Genomic DNA, 22,307 nt, shown 5'->3' with positions numbered 1-22,307 from the left:
TGCGGTAGGAAATTTTTTGTTTTCTATGCTACGAACCCCATCAGTGGTATCAGAGCCATGTCTATGCATAGATCTGTTGCACGAGTAGAACACAATGGTTTTGTGGGCGTTGATGTTTTTGTTGCTTTAGTTTGTGTACTTTGCATCTTGCGGGATGGTGGGATGAAGCGGCCCGGGCTAACTTTACATGACCGCGTCTCATGAGACTTGCTCCACGCTTGACATGCAACTTGTATTGCATAAGTGGCTTTGCGGGTGTCTGTCTCTCCCACCATAGTGAAGATCCAATTTACTCTTTCTATTGACAACACTAGTATCACCGTTGTGGTTCATGTTCATAGGTAGATTGGATCTTACTCGAAAACCCTAAACCACGTAAAATATGCAAACCAAATTAGAGGCGTCTAACTTGTTTTTGCAGGGTTTGGTGATGTGATATGGTCATGATGTGATGATGATTATATTTGATGTATGAGATGTTCATTATTGTATTATGGCAACCGGCAGGAGCCTAATGGTTGTCTTTAAATTTGTTAAGACCTGCGTGTCTATTCATCATGTAATAGCTTTATTTCAAGTAGTTGTTATAGTAGCTATAAGTGATGGACAACCATGAAGCGGTGCCATGGACCTTGGTGCAATGTCTGGTGATGATGGAGATCATGCTCGTGTGCTTTGGAGATGGAGATCAAAAGCACAAGAAGAAAGGCCATATCATATCACATATTATGAATTGCATGTGATGTTAATCCTTTATGCATCTTATCTTGCTTAGATCGCGACGGTAGCATTATAAGATGATCCCTCACATTAATATCAAGATAATAAAGTGTTCTCCCCTCGTATGCACCGTTGCTACAGTTCGTCGTTTTGAAGCATCTCGTGATGATCGGATGTGATAGATTCTACGTTCACATACAACGGGTGTAAGCCATGTTTGCACACGCGGAATACTTGGGTTTGCTTGGCGAGCCTAGCATGTACAGACATGGCCTCGGGACACAGGAAACCGAAAGGTTGAACACGAGTCATATGGATGATATGATCAACATGTTGATGTTCACCATTGAAGCTACATCATCTCACGTGATGATCGGTTTTGGTGTAGTGGATTTGGATCGTGTACCACTTAACAACCATGAGGGATGTTGTATTAAGTGGGAGTTCATTAGTAATTAGATTAAAACATGAACTAATTATCATGAACATAGTCTGAATAGTATTTTGAATTAAAGTTTGTAGAATTGGCATCCGTTTTCTACCATACGCTAGTCTTGTAATTGAGATAGAAATACTGTTAAGTCTGACAAGTAACTTTACGGACTGGTGCCGTATTGTTAAAGAATCAAGATATGATTAAGTCCTAATGCAAACTTTTAGTAAACCTCACATTGATGATTCAAAGAGCAATGGTTTCAATTAGTACAAAATCATCTTGTCTCCGTGAAACTTGAAGTTCAAATCCGTTTGAAAAGTAAGGAGCTGAAAATTTTGTTTTCGAAATAAGCGAGGTATGAGATATATGTGATATCTAAGACCTTATTGCAAGATGATAGAATATAATCTAGTGAGACTACATAAACTCATAAGTTTTATGGGAATGTACGAAGGTTGAAGACGCTAGGCGTCCCGATCCTCCAACTAAGTTGGGCACTAACGATATTCGCATATCCATGAAGTAATCGTCCTTAGTATGCACCGTTGCTAAGACTCATCGTTTCGAAGCATCACGTGATGATCGGGTGTTATAGATTCTACGTGTGCATACAACGAGTGCAAGCCAGATTTGCACATGCGAATACTACGGTTAAACTTTACGAGCCTAGCATGTACAGACATGGTCTCGGAAAGTCGTCATGATATGATGGATAAAAATTATGAGTGAAATTGTTCATCATATTACAAAGTTACTAATAGTGAAGTCTGGAACACTTGTCATTTGATGATCAACTTCAAAGTAAGAACCTCAAGGTTATTGGTATTTGACCAATGGACCTAGAAGTTATTGAAGGTGAAGTGTTTTCTGAGAATGGGGAAAGCTAAAAGAGAAACCACAAAAGATATTTTGGCAAAAAGAAAGAAAAAGACTAGAAAGTCTAGCTCGGATGTATATAGATGATATACATGTTATGGATGTATTCCTTGTTTGGTCACATAATAGAATTCTTGGGTATTTGTACCAGATTGGTTGGTATGAGATGTCATACAATACAACGCAATACAAGAATACGATGGCCTAAGTGATCGATAAGGAATATGGTAATAATGCACGTCCGGAACATAATAAAGTGTTATTATGTTTGTCGTTGGCATTCTACCTAGCCCTTAGAGTTTATAATAAAGAACTTAATAAATTGTTATTTTGCTCTGGTCAAATGAAAACAATGAGTTGTTCAAATTATGACATTGCTCCATGTACGATGGATAAAGTTATTATAAATCTTAATGGTGAAACACACATACATAACACAGACGCTAAAATGCCATAAGGCAAATGATTTGAATTCCACTCATTAGTGGAACCGCCATTTAGGTCATGTTAGAAAGGAACGCATGAAGGAACTCCATTTGAATGGAATTTTGGAGTCATATGATTTTTGAATCATTTGGCGCTTGCAAATCTCTTCTAAAAGGAAATGACTTAAATACCGTTCATAGGCCAAGAGTTGAACGGGCAACTAACTTAGTGGAAAAGTACATGATGATGTATGTGGTTCACTGGACATAGTTGTGTGTGGGAGATTCTTTTACTTCATGAAAACTTCCAACAATGAATCGAGTATATATATGTGGATATATTCGATAAGGAAGAAGTTTGAAACATTTGAATGGATTCAGATAAATTTCAGCATGAAGTGGAAATCATCGTAATAGAAAAGTCAAATATCTATGATTAGATCATGGTGGAAATATTTGAATTACGAGTTTTAGCGAACATCTAAGAGAGTTATGAAATTGTTCTACAACTCACGTTTCTTGGAGTATCATAGAGATGATGAAGTATCCGAGATACGTATCCAAACCTTGTTGGATCAAAGATGAGATAAAATATTGATGCCATTATATTTTTAAGGATTATGCTTTAGAGACTACCGCTCTTACACTCGAATAGAGCATCATCATGATCCGTTGAAATGACACCATACAAGTTATGGCATGGGTATAAACCCTAATAGTCCTTTCTTAAAATTTTGGTATAAGTAAATGAGTTTACAACCAAAACCGGATAAATGTCTTTGTTGGTTATCCCAAGAGAATGGATTGGGAATTCTTCCCACTATGAAGTAAAAGACAAAAGTGTTTGTTAATGTTACTTGTTTATTTCCAAGAAATTGTTTTCTAGCGAAGTATTTGAGTGGGAGGACAATAGAACTTGATAAGGTTTATGAACCCGAGCATAATGATCGAGTAGCGCGAGCATCGGAAATGGTTCGGAAGCGGCTACGACAATCATGGCTCCCATGACTACAAAGTGTTTTAGCCATGGAGATCGAAGTACATATTGAACCTTGTAGGTATGGTTTACTTTGTGATCAAATAAATGATTTGTGGACAAAGGATTGATTTTGAACAATGATAAACCAACAACAAACAAAGAAGTTGTGATGGGCCCTGACTCCGTTAAAATGGTTATGCGCCATAAAATCCAAGATAGATAAATACTTTTTGAAAGTAAATGGATCTATAAAATAGATGGACTTGGATGTAATATCCTTGAAGAAGCTTGACTTGTCAAAAAGTTGTTTACGACAAAGTTCAAAGAGTTGACTGCGAAAAGATTGGATCTTCCGTAGCAATGCTTATAGTCTATGTGGATTATTCTAGTAATCGCTACATATTTCTTTTATGAGATATGCTAGTAGGATGGCAAAGTACATTACATAACAGAAGTATGTATGAAGGATGTATACTAGATACAACCAAGAGTTTTTGCTAGTCCGTGGAATACTAGATAGGTATACGAACTTCAATTGGATGAAGTGAGTATCGCGGAGTTGGAATCTTTACCGGATGAAATAGTCAAAGAGTTTTTGATTTCATCAGAAACGATGAAGATGCTTGCATTTGCAAGAAATTAAGTGGGAGCGCTGAGACATATTTGTAATACTTTATGTAGATGACATATCGTTGATTATAAATAATGTAATTATATAATTGATTAAAAAGGTTTCATTGAGAATTAACTTCAATGAAAGGATATGGACTGAAACATATTTAGTGTCAAGATCTATGAAGATAGATTGAAACACATAATAAGTTTAAGTCAAAGTACATAGAATGGATATTGAAGTGGTTCAATATAAAGAAGGTGTTCTTTTCCATGTGAAGGTTTAACAAGACTTGAGTGTATTTGACACTCGATGAGTAAAAACACATGAGTGATTTTAGATCACGAATAATATGTACAAAGTCAGATGTCATGTGCTCTAAAGTGTTACGAGCATATACCAGAATGATTCATGTAATGATCATTGGACAAACAGTAAGAATATCCCTGAGTGCTTTAGAAGAACCAAGGATATATATATTTTTATATGGGTAATGACAAACAAATCGCTGTAAGGTGTTGCACCGATATTAGTTTGGTCACATATAAAATAAATTTCAATCTCAATTAGGCTAAGTGTTGATTAAAAAGGGTAGCACAATGAGCTAGAATAAGTCTATGCTAGATTTAGATGAGTTCTAAATATTGTGACGGATTCTACAAACGAAGGCGAGTATGTCATTGTTTTGACAATGACCGAGGATGTTAAGTCGAGGAGTTCTTTGAGAACTTGGTGTAGTTCCGATAGTGTCAGAACTTTGAAGCTATATTGTGTATGACAATATTAGTGACTTATTTTCAGACCGCGGAATTAAGGTTCCACCAGAGGACTAAGCATATACAATTAATGCCGACTCATTTGGAAAATGAGTGATGCGTTGAGACGCAAATGAATTGCAAAATACATACGTTTACGAGCATGTCGGATCCGTTGACTAAAACCTCTCCCGTGAGCAAAACATGATAAAGCACCAGAAGGCCAAGGTGTTATATCCTTTACAAATGTAAACTAGATTATTGACTCTAGTGCAAGTGGGAGACTGTTGGAGATATGCCCAAGAGGCAATAATAAATTGGTTATTGTAATATATCTTATGTGTTCATGATAAATGTTTACATACCATGCTATAATTGTATTAACCGAAACATTGATACATGTGTGTTATGTAAACAACAAGGAGTCCCTAGTAAGCCTCTTGTATAACTAGCTTGTTGATTAATGGATGATCATGGTTTCGTGATCATGAACATTGGATGTTATTAATAACAAGGTTATGTCATTAGGTGAATGATATAATGGACACACACCCAAATAAGCATAGCATAAGATCAAGTCATTAAGTTCAATTTGCTATAAGCTTTCGATACATAGTTGCCTAAGTCCTTCGACCATGAGATCATGTAAATCACTTACACCGGAAGGGTACTTTGATTACATCAAACGCCATTGCGTAAATGGGTGGTTATAAAGATGGGATTAAGTATTTGGAAAGTGTGAGTTGAGGCATATGGATCAATAGTGGGATTTGTCCATCCTGATGACGGATAGATATACTCTGGGCCCTCTCGGTGGAATGTCATCTGATTAGTTTGCAAGCATATGATTGGATCATAAGAGATGACATACCACGGTACTAGTAAAGAGTACTTGTCGGTAACGAGGTTGAACAAGGTATGGAGATACCGATGATCGAACCTCGGACAAGTAAAATATCGCGAGACAAAGGGAATTGGCATCGTATGTAAATGGTTCAATCGATCACTAAGTCATCGTTGAATATGTGGGAGCCATTATGGATCTCCAGATCCCGCTATTGGTTATTGCTCGGAGAGGAGTCTCGACCATGTCTGCATTGTTCACGAACCGTAGGGTGACGCGCTTAAGGTTCGATGTCGCATAGGTAGATTCGGAATATGAGATGGAGACCGAATGTTGTTCGGAGTCTCGGATGGGATCCAAGACATCACGAGGAGGACCGGAATTGTTCTGGAAGAATTCTGCTGTTTTGTATTTCAAGAAAAGTTGTTCTGGAAACATTCTCGGAATTGGACGAAATAAAAACGAGAGGTTCTTATTTTTCTGTCACGTAGACGGAGTCCAAAGGGGAGACGGAGAAAGGCCAGGGGTGGGCCACACAACACGTCGGCGCGGGTCCCACCCAGGCCGCGCCAGGGTAGTTTGTGGGCCCACCAGGCGCCGACACTAGATGGGTTTTGTGAAAACCTAACCCTAGTTCCCGACTATATATAGAGGGATAGTTTGGCCGGCCAAGGCTGCTCCGTACGCAACCCTAATTTGCCACCTCTCCTCCCTCCCAGTTTCTCCTGCTCCGGCTTAGGCGAAGCCCTGCAGGAATTCTTCTCCACCACCACCACCACGCCGTTGTGCTGCTGGGATTCCGTGGAGATCTACCACACCTCCGCTGCCCGCTGGAACGGGGAGAGGAAGGGCTTCATCGACACCGTACGCGCGACCGAGTACGGAAGTGCTGCCGGATTGCAGCACTGGGGATGATCGTCTACACCAACAACGAGATCTAATCTCGTAGGCTTTGGAAATCTTCGAGGGTTAGTCTCACATCAATCTCGTTGCTTCGATCTTGTAGATTAGATCTTGGGTGTTCCATAGATTAGATCTTGGATTTATTCGTCTTGCGGTAGGAAAATTTTTGTTTTCTATGCTACGAACCCCATCAGTGGTATCAGAGCCATGTCTATGCATAGATCTGTTGCACGAGTAGAACACAATGGTTTTGTGGGCGTTGATGCTTTTGTTGCTTTAGTTTGTGTACTTTGCATCTTGCGGGATGGTGGGATGAAGCGGCCCGGGCTAACTTTACATGACCGCGTCTCATGAGACTTGCTCCACGCTTGACATGCAACTTGTATTGCATAAGTGGCTTTGCGGGTGTCTGTCTCTCCCACCATAGTGAAGATCCAATTTACTCTTTCTATTGACAACACTAGTATCACCGTTGTGGTTCATGTTCGTAGGTAGATTGGATCTTACTCGAAAACCCTAAACCACGTAAAATATGCAAACCAAATTAGAGGCGTCTAACTTGTTTTTGCAGGGTTTGGTGATGTGATATGGCCATGATGTGATGATGATTATATTTGATGTATGAGATGTTCATTATTGTATTATGGCAACCGGCAGGAGCCTAATGGTTGTCTTTAAATTTGTTAAGACCTGCGTGTCTATTCATCATGTAATAGCTTTATTTCAAGTAGTTGTTATAGTAGCTATAAGTGATGGACAACCATGAAGCGGTGCCATGGACCTTGGTGCAATGCCGGTGATGATGGAGATCATGCTCGTGTGCTTTGGAGATGGAGATCAAAAGCACAAGAAGAAAGGCCATATCATATCACATATTATGAATTGCATGTGATGTTAATCCTTTATGCATCTTATCTTGCTTAGATCGCGACGGTAGCATTATAAGATGATCCCTCACATTAATATCAAGATAATAAAGTGTTCTCCCTCGTATGCACCGTTGCTACAGTTCGTCGTTTTGAAGCATCTCGTGATGATCGGATGTGATAGATTCTACGTTCACATACAACGGGTGTAAGCCATGTTTGCACACGCGGAATACTTGGATTTGCTTGGCGAGCCTAGCATGTACAGACATGGCCTCGGGACACAGGAAACCGAAAGGTTGAACACGAGTCATATGGATGATATGATCAACATGTTGATGTTCACCATTGAAGCTACATCATCTCACGTGATGATCGGTTTTGGTGTAGTGGATTTGGATCATGTACCACTTAACAACCATGAGGGATGTTGTATTAAGTGGGAGTTCATTAGTAATTAGATTAAAACATGAACTAATTATCATGAACATAGTCTGAATAGTATTTTGAATTAAAGTTTGTAGAATTGGCATCCGTTTTCTACCATACGCTAGTCTTGTAATTGAGATAGAAATACTGTTAAGTCTAACAAGTAACTTTACGGACTGGTACCGTATTGTTAAAGAATCAAGATATGATTAAGTCCTAATGCAAACTTTTAGTAAACCTCACATTGATGATTCAAAGAGCAATGGTTTCAATTAGTACAAAATCATCTTGTCTCCGTGAAACTTGAAGTTCAAATCCGTTTGAAAAGTAAGGAGCTGAAAATTTTGTTTTCAGAAATAAGCGAGGTATGAGATATATGTGATTTCTAAGACCTTATTGCAAGATGATAGAATATAATCTAGTGAGACTACATAAACTCATAAGTTTTATGGGAATGTACGAAGGTTGAAGACGCTAGGCGTCCCGATCATCCAACTAAGTTGGGCACTAACGATATTCGCATATCCATGAAGTAATCGTCCTTAGTATGCACCGTTGCTAAGACTCGTCGTTTCGAAGCATCACGTGATGATCGGGTGTTATAGATTCTACGTGTGCATACAACGGGTGCAAGCCAGATTTGCACATGCGAATACTAAGGTTAAACTATACGAGCCTAGCATGTACAGACATGGTCTCGGAAAGTCGTCATGATATGATGGATAAAATTATGAGTGAAATTGTTCATCATATTACAAAGTTACTAATAGTGAAGTATGGAACACTTGTCATTTGATGATCAACTTCAAAGTAAGAACCTCAAGGTTATTGGTATTTGACCAATGGACCTAGAAGTTATTGAAGGTGAAGTGTTTTCTGAGAATGGGGAAAGCTAAAAGAGAAACCACAAAAGATATTTTGGCAAAAAGAAAGAAAAAGACTAGAAAGTCTAGCTCAGATGTATATAGATGATATACATGTTATGGATGTATTCCTTGTTTGGTCACATAATAGAATTCTTGGGTATTTGTACCAGATTGGTTGGTATGAGATGTCATACAATACAACGCAATACAAGAATACGATGGCCTAAGTGACTGATAAGGAATATGGTAATAATGCACGTCTGAAACATAATAAAGTGTTGTTATGTTTGTTGTTGGCATTCTACCTAGCCCTAAGAATTTGTAATAAAGAACTTAATAAATTGTTATTTTGCTCTGGTCAAATGAAAACAATGAGTTGTTCAAATTATGACATTGCTCCATGTACGATGGATAAGTTATTATAAATCTTAATGGTGAAACACACATACATAACACTGACGCTAAAATGCCATAAGGCAAATGATTTGAATTCCACTCATTAGTGGAACCGCCAGAGGACTAAGCATATACAATTAATGCCGACTCATTTGGAAAATGAGTGATGCGTTGAGACGCAAATGAATTGCAAAATACATACGTTTCTGAACAGTCAGATCCGTTGACTAAAACCTCTCCCGTGAGCAAAACATGATAAAGCACCGGAAGGCCAAGGTGTTATATCTTTACAAATGTAAACTAGATTATTGACTCTAGTGCAAGTGGGAGACTGTTGGAGATATGCCCAAGAGGCAATAATAAAATGGTTATTATAATATATCTTTGTGTTTATGATAATGTTTGCATACCATGCTATAATTGTATTAACCGAAACATTGATACATGTGTGTTATGTAAACAACAAGGAGTCCCTAGTAAGCCTTTTGTATAACTAGCTTGTTGATTAATGGATGATCATGGTTTCGTGATCATGAACATTGGATGTTATTAATAACAAGGTTATGTCATTAGGTGAATGATATAATGGACACACACCCAAACAAGCATAGCATAAGATCAAGTCATTAAGTTCAATTTGCTATAAGCTTTCGATACATAGTTGCCTAAGTACTTCGACCATGAGATCATGTAAATCACTTACACCGGAAGGGTACTTTGATTACATCAAACGCCATTGCGTAAATGGGTGGTTATAAAGATGGGATTAAGTATTTGGAAAGTGTGAGTTGAGGCATATGGATCAATAGTGGGATTTGTCTATCCTGATGACGGATAGATATACTCGGGCCCTCTCGGTGGAATGTCATCCGATTAGCTTGCAAGCATATGATTGGATCATAAGAGATGACATACCACGGTACGAGTAAAGAGTACTTGTCGGTAACGAGGTTGAACAAGGTATGGAGATACCGATGATCGAACCTCGGACAAGTAAAATATCGCGAGACAAAGGGAATTGGCATCGTATGTAATTGGTTCAATCGATCATTAAGTCATCGTTGAATATGTGGGAGCCATTATGGATCTCCAGATCCCGCTATTGGTTATTGCTCGGAGAGGAGTCTCGACCATGTCTGCATTGTTCACGAACCGTAGGGTGACGCGCTTAAGGTTCGATGTCGCATAGGTAGATTCGGAATATGAGATGGAGACCGAATGTTGTTCGGAGTCTCGGATGGGATCCAAGACATCACGAGGAGGACCGGAATTGTTCTGGAAGAATTCTGCTGTTTTGTATTTCAAGAAAAGTTGTTCCGGAAACATTCTCGGAATTGGACGAAATAAAAACAGAAGTTCTTATTTTTCTGTCACGTAGACGGAGTCCAAAGGGGAGACGGAGAAAGGCCAGGGGTGGGCCACACAACACGCCGGCGCGGGTCCCACCCAGGCCTCTCCAGGGTAGTGTGTGGGCCCACCAGGCGCCGACACTAGTTGGGTTTTGTGAAACCCTAACCCTAGTTCCCGACTATATATAGAGGGATAGTTTGGCCGGCCAAGGCTGCTCCGTACGCAACCCTAATTTGCCACCTCTCCTCCCTCCCAGTTTCTCCTGCTCCGGCTTAGGCGAAGCCCTGCAGGAATTCTTCTCCACCACCACCACCACGCCGTTGTGCTGCTGGGATTCCGTGGAGATCTACCACACCTCCGCTGCCCAGCTGGAATGGGGAGAGGAAGGGCTTCATCGACACCGTACGCGCGACCGAGTACGGAAGTGCTCGCCGGATTGCAGCATCGGGGATGATCGTCTACACCAACAACGAGATCTAATCTCGTAGGCTTTGGAAATCTTCGAGGGTTAGTCTCACATCTATCTCGTTGCTTCGATCTTGTAGATTAGATCTTGGGTGTTCCATAGATTAGATCTTGGATTTATTCGTCTTGCGGTAGGAAATTTTTTGTTTTCTATGCTACGAACCCCATCAAGTATATGAAGAGTTATTTGTATAACTCGAAATATGCTCATCACACTCTTTATATTTTCATCGGGCACGCGAACAACGTTCCCGATGGGAGTAGCCCCCGAGGCTACAGCCAAGTGCTTGGACTTGGTTGTAGGCTCACCATTTTAACGCCTTTTGCCGCTATATTGTCATCTTTTTCGAGTTCTGCTATCTTTCTCGGGTGCGCGACCAGCGCTCCCGATGGGAGTAGCCCCCGAGCGTATGGACAAATGCTTGCATTTGATCATAAGCTCTCGCCTATTCTTTCTTGCCATACTCGAGGTCTCCTCTTTCTAAAGTAGCCCCCGAGCATTTGATCAAAAACTTGTATTTGATCAAAAGCTCTCAAAATTATCATCAATCTTCATAACACCGCAGTCGAAATTTTCCTTTGTTAAAGTGACATCAATGCTGACGATAGCCACGATCTCTGTATCGAGAACACGCGAATTCTGTCCTGTCACTGAATTGTGGACCCAAAATATGTGGCATGTTGACACGTTACGCAAGTGGGGGGCACACGTCCTCCGTTTTTTCTGGCACGCTGCTGGCGTGCAGTTGACGTGGGAGATAGAAATCTTTGTGGTGTAACTTTTCTTCGATCCCCGGCAACGGCGCCAGAAAAAGAGCTTGATGGCGTGTAACTCACACGTTCGTTGGGAACCCCAAGAGGAAGGTATGATGCGCACAGCAGCAAGTTTTCCCTCGTAAAGAAACCAAGGTTTATCGAACCAGGAGGAGCCAAGAAGCACGTTGAAGGTTGATGGCGGCGGGATGTAGTGCGGCGCAACACCAGGGATTCCGGCGCCAACGTGGAACCTGCACAACACAACCAAAGTACTTTGCCCCAACGAAACAGTGAGGTTGTCAATCTCACCGGCTTGCTGTAACAAAGGATTAACCGTATTGTGTGGAAGATGATTGTTTGCAGAAAACAGTAGAACAAGTATTACAGTAGATTGTATGCGATGTAAAAGAACAGGACCGGGGTCCACAGTTCACTAGAGGTGTCTCTCCCATAAGATAAATAGCATGTTGGGTGAACAAATTACAGTCGGGCAATTGACAAATAGAGAGGGCATGACAATGCACATACATGATACGATGAGTATTGTGAGATTTAATTGGGCATTACGACAAAGTACATAGACCGCTATCCAGCATGCATCTATGCCTAAAAAGTCCACCTTCAAGTTATCATCCGAACCCCTTCCAGTATTAAGTTGCAAACAACAGACAATTGCATTAAGTATGGTGCGTAATGTAATCAATAACTACATCCTCGGACATAGCATCAATGTTTTATCCCTAGTGGCAACAAGACATCCACAACCTTAGAACTTTCCGTCACCGTCCCGCATTTAATGGAGGCATGAACCCACTATCGAGCATAAATACTCCCTCTTGGAGTTAAGAGTAAAAACTTGGCCGAGCCTCTACTAATAACGGAGAGCATGCAAGATCATAAACAACACATAGGTAATAGATTGATAATCACCATAACATAGTATTCTCTATCCATCGGATCCCGACAAACACAACATATAGAATTACAGATAGATGATCTTGATCATGTTAGGCAGCTCACAAGATCCAACAATGAAGCACATAAGGAGAAGATGACCATCTAGCTACTGCTATGGACCCATAGTCTAGGGGTGAACTACTCACTCATCACTCCGGAGGTGATCATGGCGGTGAAGAGTCCTCCGGGAGATGATTCCCCTCTCCGGCAGGGTGCCGGAGGCGATCCCCAGAATCCCCCGAGATGGGATTGGCGGCGGCGGCGTCTCAGTAAGGTTTTCCGTATCGTGGCTCTCGGTACTAGGGGTTTCGCGACAGAGGCTTTAAGTAGGCGGAAGGGCAACGCAGGGGGCCACACGAGGGCCCCACACGCCAGGGCCGCGCGGCCAAGACCTAGGCCGCGCCGCCCTGTTGTGGCGGCGCCTCGTGGCCCCACTTCCTTTCCCCCTCGATCTTCTGGAAGCTTCGTAGCAAAATAGGACCCTGGGCGTTGATTTCGTCCAATTCCGAGAATATTTCTTTACTAGGATTTCTGACACCAAAAACAGCAGAAAACAAGAATCGGCTCTTCGGCATCTCGTTAATAGGTTAGTGCCGGAAAATGCATAAATACGACATATAATGTGTATAAAACATGTAGATATCATCAATAATGTGGCATGGAACATAAGAAATTATCGATACGTCGGAGACGTATCAGCATCCCCAAGCTTAGTTCATGCTCATCCCGAAGCGGTAAACGATAACAAAGATAATTTCTGGAGTGACATGCCATCATAACCTTGATCATACTATTGTAAGCATATGTAATGAATGCAGCGATCAAAACAATGGTAATGACATGAGTAAACAAATGAATCATAAAGCAAAGACTTTTCATGAATAGTACTTCAAGACAAGCATCAATAAGTCTTGCATAAGAGTTAACTCATAAAGCAATAAATCAAAGTAAAGGTATTGAAGCAACACAAAGGAAGATTAAGTTTCAGCGGTTGCTTTCAACTTATAACATGTATATCTCATGGATAGTGTCAATGTAAAGTAATATAACAAGTGCAATATGCAAGTATGTAGGAATCAATGCATAGTTCACACAAGTGTTTGCTTCTTGAGGTGGAAAGAGATAGGTGAACTGACTCAACATAAAAGTAAAAGAAAGGTCCTTCAAAGAGGAAAGCATCGATTGCTATATTTGTGCTAGAGCTTTTATTTTGAAAACATGAAACAATTTTGTCAACGGTAGTAATAAAGCATATGTATTATGTAAGTTATATCTTACAAGTTGCAAGCCTCATGCATAGTATACTAATAGTGCCCGCACCTTGTCCTAACTAGCTTGGACTACCGGATCATCGCAATACACATGTTTTAACCAAGTGTCACAAAGGGGTACCTCCATGCCGCCTGTACAAAGGTCTAAGGAGAAAGCTCGCATTTTGGATTTCTCGCTTTTGATTATTCTCAACTTAGACATCCATACCGGGACAACATGGACAACAGATAATGGACTCCTCTTTAATGCATATGCATGTAGCAACAATTAGTGTTCTCATATGAGATTGAGGATATATGTCCAAAACTCGAAACTTCCACCATGATTCATGGCTTTAGTTAGCGGCCCAATGTTCTTCTCTAACAATATGCATGCTCTAACCATTAAAGTGGTAGATCTCTCTTACTTCGGACAAGACGGACATGCATAGCAACTCACATGATATTCAACAAAGAGTTGATGGCGTCCCCGTAAGCATGGTTATCGCACAACAAGCAACTTAATAAGAGATAAAGTGCATAAGTACATATTCAATACCACAATAGTTTTTAAGGCTATTTTGTCCCATGAGCTATATATTGCAAAGGCGAATGATGGAAATTTAAAGGTAGCACTCAAGCAATTTACTTTGGAATGGCGGAGAAATACCATGTAGTAGGTAGGTATGGTGGACACAAATGGCATAGTGGTTGGCTCAAGGATTTTGGATGCATGAGAAGTATTCCCTCTCGATACAAGGTTTAGGCTAGCAAGGTTATTTGAAACAAACACAAGGATGAACCGGTGCAGCAAAACTCACATAAAAGACATATTGTAAACATTATAAGACTCTACACCGTCTTCCTTGTTGTTCAAAACTCAATACTAGAAATTATCTAGACTTTAGAGAGACCAAATATGCAAACCAAATTTAGCAAGCTCTAGGTGTTTATTCATTAATGGGTGCAAAGTATATGATGCAAGAGCTTAAACATGAGCACAACAATTGCCAAGTATCAAATTATTCAAGACATTTTAGAATTACTACATGTAGCATTTCCCGATTCCAACCATATAGCAATTTAACGAAGAAGATTCAACCTTCGCCATGAATACTATGAGTAAAGCCTAAGGACATATTTGTCCATATGCAACAGAGGAGCGTGTCTCTCTCCCACACAATGAATGCTAGGATCCATTTTATTCAAACAAAAACAAAAACAAACCGACGCTCCAAGCAAAGCACATAAGATGTGACCGAATAAAAATATAGTTTCAGGGGAGGAACCTCGATGATGTTGTCGATGAAGAAGGGGATGCCTTGGGCATCCCCAAGCTTAGACGCTTGAGTCTTCTTAGAATATGCAGGGGTGAACCACCGGGGCATCCCCAAGCTTAGAGCTTTCACTCTCCTTGATCATATTGCATCATTTCCCTCTCTTGATCCTTGAAAACTTCCTCCACACCAAACTCGAAACAACTCATTAGAGGGTTAGTGCATAATAAAAATTAACATGTTCAGAGGTGACATAACTATTCTTAACACTTCTGGACATTGCATAAAGCTACTGGACATTAATGGATCAAATAAATTCATCCAACATAGCAAAAGAGGCAATGCGAAATAAAAGGCAGAATCTGTCAAAACAGAACAGTTCGTAAAGACGAATTTTAAAATGGCACCAGACTTGCTCAAATGAAAATGCCCAAATTTAATGAAAGTTGCGTACATATCCGAGGATCACGCACGTAAATTGGCATATTTTTCCGAGCTACCTACAGAGAGACAGTCGAAATTCGTGACAAAGAAAGAAATCAGAATCGCGCAGTAATCCAAATCTAGTATGAACCTTACTATCAAAGACTTTACTTGGCACAACAATACACAAAACTAAGATAAGGAGAGGTTGCTACAGTAGTAACAACTTCCAAGACTCAAATATAAAATAAAGTACTGTAGTAAAAACATGGGTTGTCTCCCATAAGCGCTTTCTTAACGCCTTTCAGCTAGGCGCAGAAAGTGTATATCAAGTGTTATCAAAAGATGAAGCATCAACATCATAAGCTCCCCCATCCGTAGTGGTACTAAGGGCTTTGTCAATTTTAGGCCTATAATAATAATATTTTTTTGGTTTAGGCACTTTAGAGACATACATAAACTTTTGCTCCTTACCCACATAAACTTTCTCCTTGAACTTAAGAGAAGAAAAAGTTGAACCCAAGGTTCCCATAGCTTCTTCAAGTTCACTAATCCTATGGGTTCGATTATCATGAGTAGCACAAGTTTCTAAAACAGCAATTCTTTCATTAATTCCACCTAGAGATTTATCAAGTTTATCAGTGCTATTAAGTAATATTCCCAATTTAGTCTCAATACTTGGAAGTTCTTTCTCTATGCCCTCCAACTTTTTCATGACATTTTCAAGAGAGATTTCAATTTTAGTTTCATTAACAGGTGGTATTCCAACTAGACTCTCAATAATGCAACTAGCTTCTACGGCCGGAGTGCCTAGGAAATTTCCTCCCGCAAGCGTATCAAGAACATACCTATTCCAGCTAGAGATTCCAACATAAAAGTTCCTAAGTAGTATAATAGTGGAGTGTTTCTTAATGCACCTATGATGAGCATCGCTAATTCTATACCAAGCATATTTAAAACTTTCTCCCCCTTGTTGCTTAAAGGAACGGACTTTAACTTCCGGATTACTCATTTTTAGCAGTAGTAAATAAAGCAAACTAGATAAAATAAATGCACGTAACTAATTTTTTTTTTTATGTTTTTGATATAGAGAACAAAACAGTAAATAAAGTAAAACTAGCAACTAATTTTTTTGTCTTTTGATATAATGCAGCAAACAAGAAAGTAAATAAAATGAAGCAAGACAAAAACAAAGTAAAGAGATTGGATTGTGGAGACTCCCCTTGCAGCGTGTCTTGATCTCCCCGGCAACGGCGCCAGAAAAAGAGCTGCTGGCGTGCAGTTGACGTGGGAGATAGAAATCTTTGTGGTGTAACTTTTCTTCGATCCCCGGCAACGGCGCCAGAAAAAGAGCTTGATGGCGTGTAACTCACACGTTCGTTGGGAACCCCAAGAGGAAGGTATGATGCGCACAGCGAGCAAGTTTTCCCTCGGAAAGAAACCAAGGTTTATCGAACCAGGAGGAGCCAAGAAGCACGTTGAAGGTTGATGGCGGCGGGATGTAGTGCGGCGCAACACCAGGGATTCCGGCGCCAACGTGGAACCCGCACAACACAACCAAAGTACTTTGCCCCAACAAAACAGGTGAGGTTGTCAATCTCACCGGCTTGCTCGTAACAAAGGATTAACCGTATTGTGTGGAAGATGATTGTTTGCAGAAAACAAGTAGAACAAGTATTACAAGTAGATTGTATGCGATGTAAAAGAACAGGACCGGGGTCCACAGCTCACTAGAGGTGTCTCTCCCATAAGATAAATAGCATGTTGGGTGAACAAATTACAATCGGGCAATTGACAAATAGAGAGGGCATGACAATGCACATACATGATACGATGAGTATTGTGAGATTTAATTGGGCATTACGACAAAGTACATAGACCGCTATCCAAGCATGCATCTATGCCTAAAAAGTCCACCTTCAGGTTATCATCCGAACCCCTTCCGATATTAAGTTGCAAACAACGAGACAATTGCATTAAGTATGGTGCGTAATGTAATCAATAACTACATCCTCGGTCATAGCATCAATGTTTTATCCCCGGTGGCAACAAGACATCCACAACCTTAGAACTTTCCGTCACCGTCCCGCATTTAATGGAGGCATGAACCCACTATCGAGCATAAATACTCCCTCTTGGAGTTAAGAGTAAAAACTTGGCCGCAGCCTCTACTAATAACGGAGAGCATGCAAGATCATAAACAACACATAGGTAATAGATTGATAATCACCATAACATAGTATTCTCTATCCATCGGATCCCGACAAACACAACATATAGAATTACGGATAGATGATCTTGATCATGTTAGGCAGCTCACAAGATCCAACAATGAAGCACATAAGGAGAAGACGACCATCTAGCTACTGCTATGGACCCATAGTCCAGGGGTGAACTACTCACTCATCACTCCGGAGGTGATCATGGCGGTGAAGAGTCCTCCGGGAGATGATTCCCCTCTCCGGCAGGGTGCCGGAGGCGATCTCCAGAATCCCCCGAGATGGGATTGGCGGCGGCGGTGTCTCAGTAAGGTTTTCCGTATCGTGGCTCTCGGTACTGGGGGTTTCACGACGGAGGCTTTAAGTAGGCGGAAGGGCAACGCAGGGGGCCACACGAGGGCCCCACATGCCAGGGCTGCGCGGCCAAGACCTAGGCCGCGCCGCCCTGTTGTGGCGGTGCCTCGTGGCCCCACTTCCTTTCCCCCTCGATCTTCTGGAAGCTTCGTAGCAAAATAGGACCCTGGGCGTTGATTTCGTCCAATTCCGAGAATATTTCTTTACTAGGATTTCTGAAACCAAAAACAGCAGAAAACAAAGAATCGGCTCTTCGGCATCTCGTTAATAGGTTAGTGCCGGAAAATGCATAAATACGACATATAATGTGTATAAAACATGTATATATCATCAATAATGTGGCATGGAACATAAGAAATTATCGATACGTCGGAGACGTATCACACGCGCTCTGTAGCGCCTGTCCAGTTCCTTCGTAGTGAAAATACGTTTTTACCCCTTGAACCACGTGTAAAACATCAAGTCCATTACTGTTGCATCCAACGGTGCGTCGATTCACAAGTTGTCTATAAAGGACCTTCTTCTTCCTCCGTTCTCCCCTTCGCTGTTCCGCACCTCTGCTCTATCTCTTTCCAAAATCCCCATTGCCAAAAACGCTCTTGCGCCCGTGCTTACTTCCCTACCACAGTCAATCCCACTGAATGCCGCTGCGGTCAAGGCTTACCAAGCACACCTCCCCCATGGCGACGGAAGACCTGCAGTTATCTGAGTGGGAGAGATCTAGATCTCCAATCAAGACGTGAACCTACTCAAGAAGCTCGGGTTCATGAAGCAGGAGAAGACGCTCATCTTCCCCGGCGAGGAGAGCTACCCCACGCCGCGCATTGGATACCGGGTAACCTTTGTTGACCACCTCATCCGCGGCTTAGCTACTTCGATCCACGAATTTCTTCGTGGATTACTCTTTGTTTACGGTCTGCAACTCCATCATCTCACCCCCAATTCCATCCTTCACATCTCTATCTTCATCACCCTCTGCGAATGCTTTCTCGGGACCCCTCCCAACTGGGGCCTGTGGAAACGCATATTCCTTGTCCACCGCAACAGCTCCCACACCACCGCCTATAATGTAGGTGGTGTAGTTATATGCGTCCGCCCAGATGTCGAATATTTCGATGTCAAGTTCCCTGACTCTGTTCGAGGGTGGCGCAAAAGATGGCTTTATGTCCATGAAGAGGACAATGACGCGCAGGAGTACAATGTCGCTCCTTTTGATGGTGGCGAGAAAATCTTTCGTCGTCGTTCGTGGGATGCTGAAGCTTCTGATGAAGAGAAAACGGTGACATATGCGCTGATGAAGCGCATCCACGAACTCCAGAATACCCGCGGCAAAGAACGGTCGGGTATTCAGATTACTGCGTACTTCCTTAGGATTAGGGTGCAGCCTCTTCAGGCTCGCAAGAATCCTCTCTGGATGTATGCTCGCTCCGAAGACGTGGACCGCTTCTCCAAGGATCTGTCAGTAAAAGACTTGGAGAAGCTTGTTCGGAAGATTTCTTCATTGAGCAAGAAGGACACCATTCCATCATATTGTCGCGTGCAGCGCGTATAGCGGCACCAACGCCCTTCCCAAGGTAAACTATTTTTTCCCTTCCGAGTTTTTAACATTTGTCGACTACTATTTTGTTGACTTCCCTGGTATAACTTATTGTCGACATATCTTTTCACCTTGTAGAAACATCAAGTTTTATCTTCTCTTCCTCCCCTTCCTGAAGGCGGGAAAGTCGAGGAACGAACCGTCGTTACCGACGATAACCAGGGCACTTCTCGCCCTGAGAGTGAAGTTGCGGGTTCTCACAAATCCGCGGCTTCCTCTGAAAGAGAAGCTGAATCTGAGGCCTCCGAGTTTACGCAATCTCTCCCTTCTACTGCTTCTCCGACAAACAAGAGAAAAAGGGAGGAGGTCGCAGACTCCGGCACCTCCAAGGTGGGTAAATCCCTTATCGAGGAGACTTCACCCGAAGAAGAGGGGAAAGCCTTCAACCCTTACGATGACTCCCTCGTTAGCTCGTAAGTTTCTGTCTCACTTTTTGCACCCGATATTTTACCTGTTAAGCGTTTCTTATACTTTTTCTTGATGCACACTGGCGATGAGGAAGAAGATCCTCCTGTTAACGTGACTGCTCTAATGAGCACGTCTCGTACTTTAGTTCTTTCCGAGACTCGTCCTATTACGGACGAAACCTCGCCTCCTCAACACGACATAGGACATCCGACTCCTGTCGGGAGCCCCCGTGCCCCGTCACCGAAGAGAGCAAGGATTGAGCTGGGCAAAGAGTCGAGTCTCTTGACCAGTAGTTCGTCGACTCCTCCTATGGACAATGTAAGGGCTCTGATCATTCTCTCTTTGCTGTCGAACCTTTTTCCTATGTTGCTCTTCTCATCCTTGTTACTTTTCAGCCTTTGATGAAAGAATTTATTCGTCTTGGTACCCAATTTATCGGGTATCGTGATCATGCTGATAAATTGAAAGGTATTCCTTTCTTGCCTCTTTTCCTCGAGTAGATTTTTCCTCTGCTGTTATGTTGTAACATTGCCATCCTTTATTTTGCTAGAGGCCGTTTCTGAGCCTAATAAGCGCGCCGATGACCTTGCCCTCAAGCTGGAGCAAAGCGAAAAAGCTCGCGAAAAGGCTGAGTTAGACGATGCCGTTGTCGAAGGTCTTCAGAAAAGACTCCATGACGCGGAAACTGCCTTGAGCGAGAACATAACCCGACAAACTGCTCGCGAGGAAGAGATCATCGCCCGCTTAGAGTCGCAAAATCGGCGCTTCGTTAGTAAGTACCCCAACCAATTTTGATTCTTCGTGATCCTTTACTTTTCGGTGTATTTGTTGACAACCCTAAATTTGTTTCAGCAGGGAGGATGCACCAGGATTTTGAACTCGAAAAGCCCGAAGATGATCGTCTTCTTGACGCTCTTTCTCTCCTTGAGATTCATGGAGATGAAGTGCGCCAGAGCATCTCTAATGCGAAGTCTGCGTTTTCTCGGCTTTTCCTTACTTCTTCCCGAAGAAAGAGTAGCCCGACACTTTTGCTGCCCTAACCAAGCACTTCATTCCCGAAGAAGACCTTGGGCTGGTCCTGTGGCAAGAGGGCTTGAAGATTGGCGTTGAAGGCACCATCACCTTGGTTGCCGAAAGCCAACAAAGCGTCGACTGGGCGAAAGTTGGTGATGTGAAGAAGATGGAAACGAAGAGGTGGCAATCCTTGATTAAGGCCGCCAAGCCTAACTCAAAGAGGATCCTCTCCTTCCTCGGATGCAAACCAACTCCTTCCCCTAGTTCTTCAAAGCCGGAGGTCAAGTAGACCGTCTTGTCTCTGACTTTGCTTTTGTTCTTTCTCTTTTGCTGCTGTCGCCGTAGTAGCTTTTGCGACAGCTTACCATTGGTTCACTAGGGACCATCTTTTGTAATGCTCATGTAAATATCCGAATGAATCAATGGAATGCTATTTTGCTTAGTTATTGATGTCGGAATTTTCCTCTCCAGTTGGTTTTTGACAACTATACCGTGGTGCCTCGTTCTTCGGATGCGTTACCAGCCACGTCCTATTCGAGAAAAACTTCCATTGACGAGTTTATTGAAGGTTCCTCGAACGCTGATCAGATAGAAGATTTGAACGAACTTCGACAGCAACTTCAGTCAATGAAGAAACAGGCTCTCGTGATAATGGAGCAATCTCGAAGATCCTCCGAGAATGAAAAACTTGCTCTTCAACAGGCTCAGGAGGCTTTAGCACTGAAGGAAGCCGCGGTTACTGAAGCTGCAAAAGCTACTTCGCGGGAAGATTATATGCTTCAACTGATGAATGACTCTTGCTTGGATATGGCAGGTATACTTCCTGAGTTTGATCTTTTCAATTTTATCCTCCTTGTTTTCCACTTCTCGCTGATGCTGCCGCTGGATAGGTTCTTTTTTGAATACTGCTGCCGAAGATCAACGTGTTGAAGCTAGGTCCAATGTGCTTCTCAAACTTGCACTGGAGCATGGTTCTAACTTTTGGGCTACGCCTGAACGTACCCGACAAATCGTCAGATTTCAAGACCGCGCAAGTCAAGTCCGCGATTTTCTTGATTTCTGCACAAGTCCCGCCAGAAACTCTTTCTGCTCTGATGGACAAATTCCGGGATGCTCCTCGAATCCATGA

This window comes from Lolium rigidum, chromosome 5, assembly GCF_022539505.1.
Source record: "Lolium rigidum isolate FL_2022 chromosome 5, APGP_CSIRO_Lrig_0.1, whole genome shotgun sequence".
Classification (NCBI taxonomy): Eukaryota; Viridiplantae; Streptophyta; class Magnoliopsida; order Poales; family Poaceae; genus Lolium; species Lolium rigidum.
Note: the sequence above shows the minus strand (reverse complement) of the source record.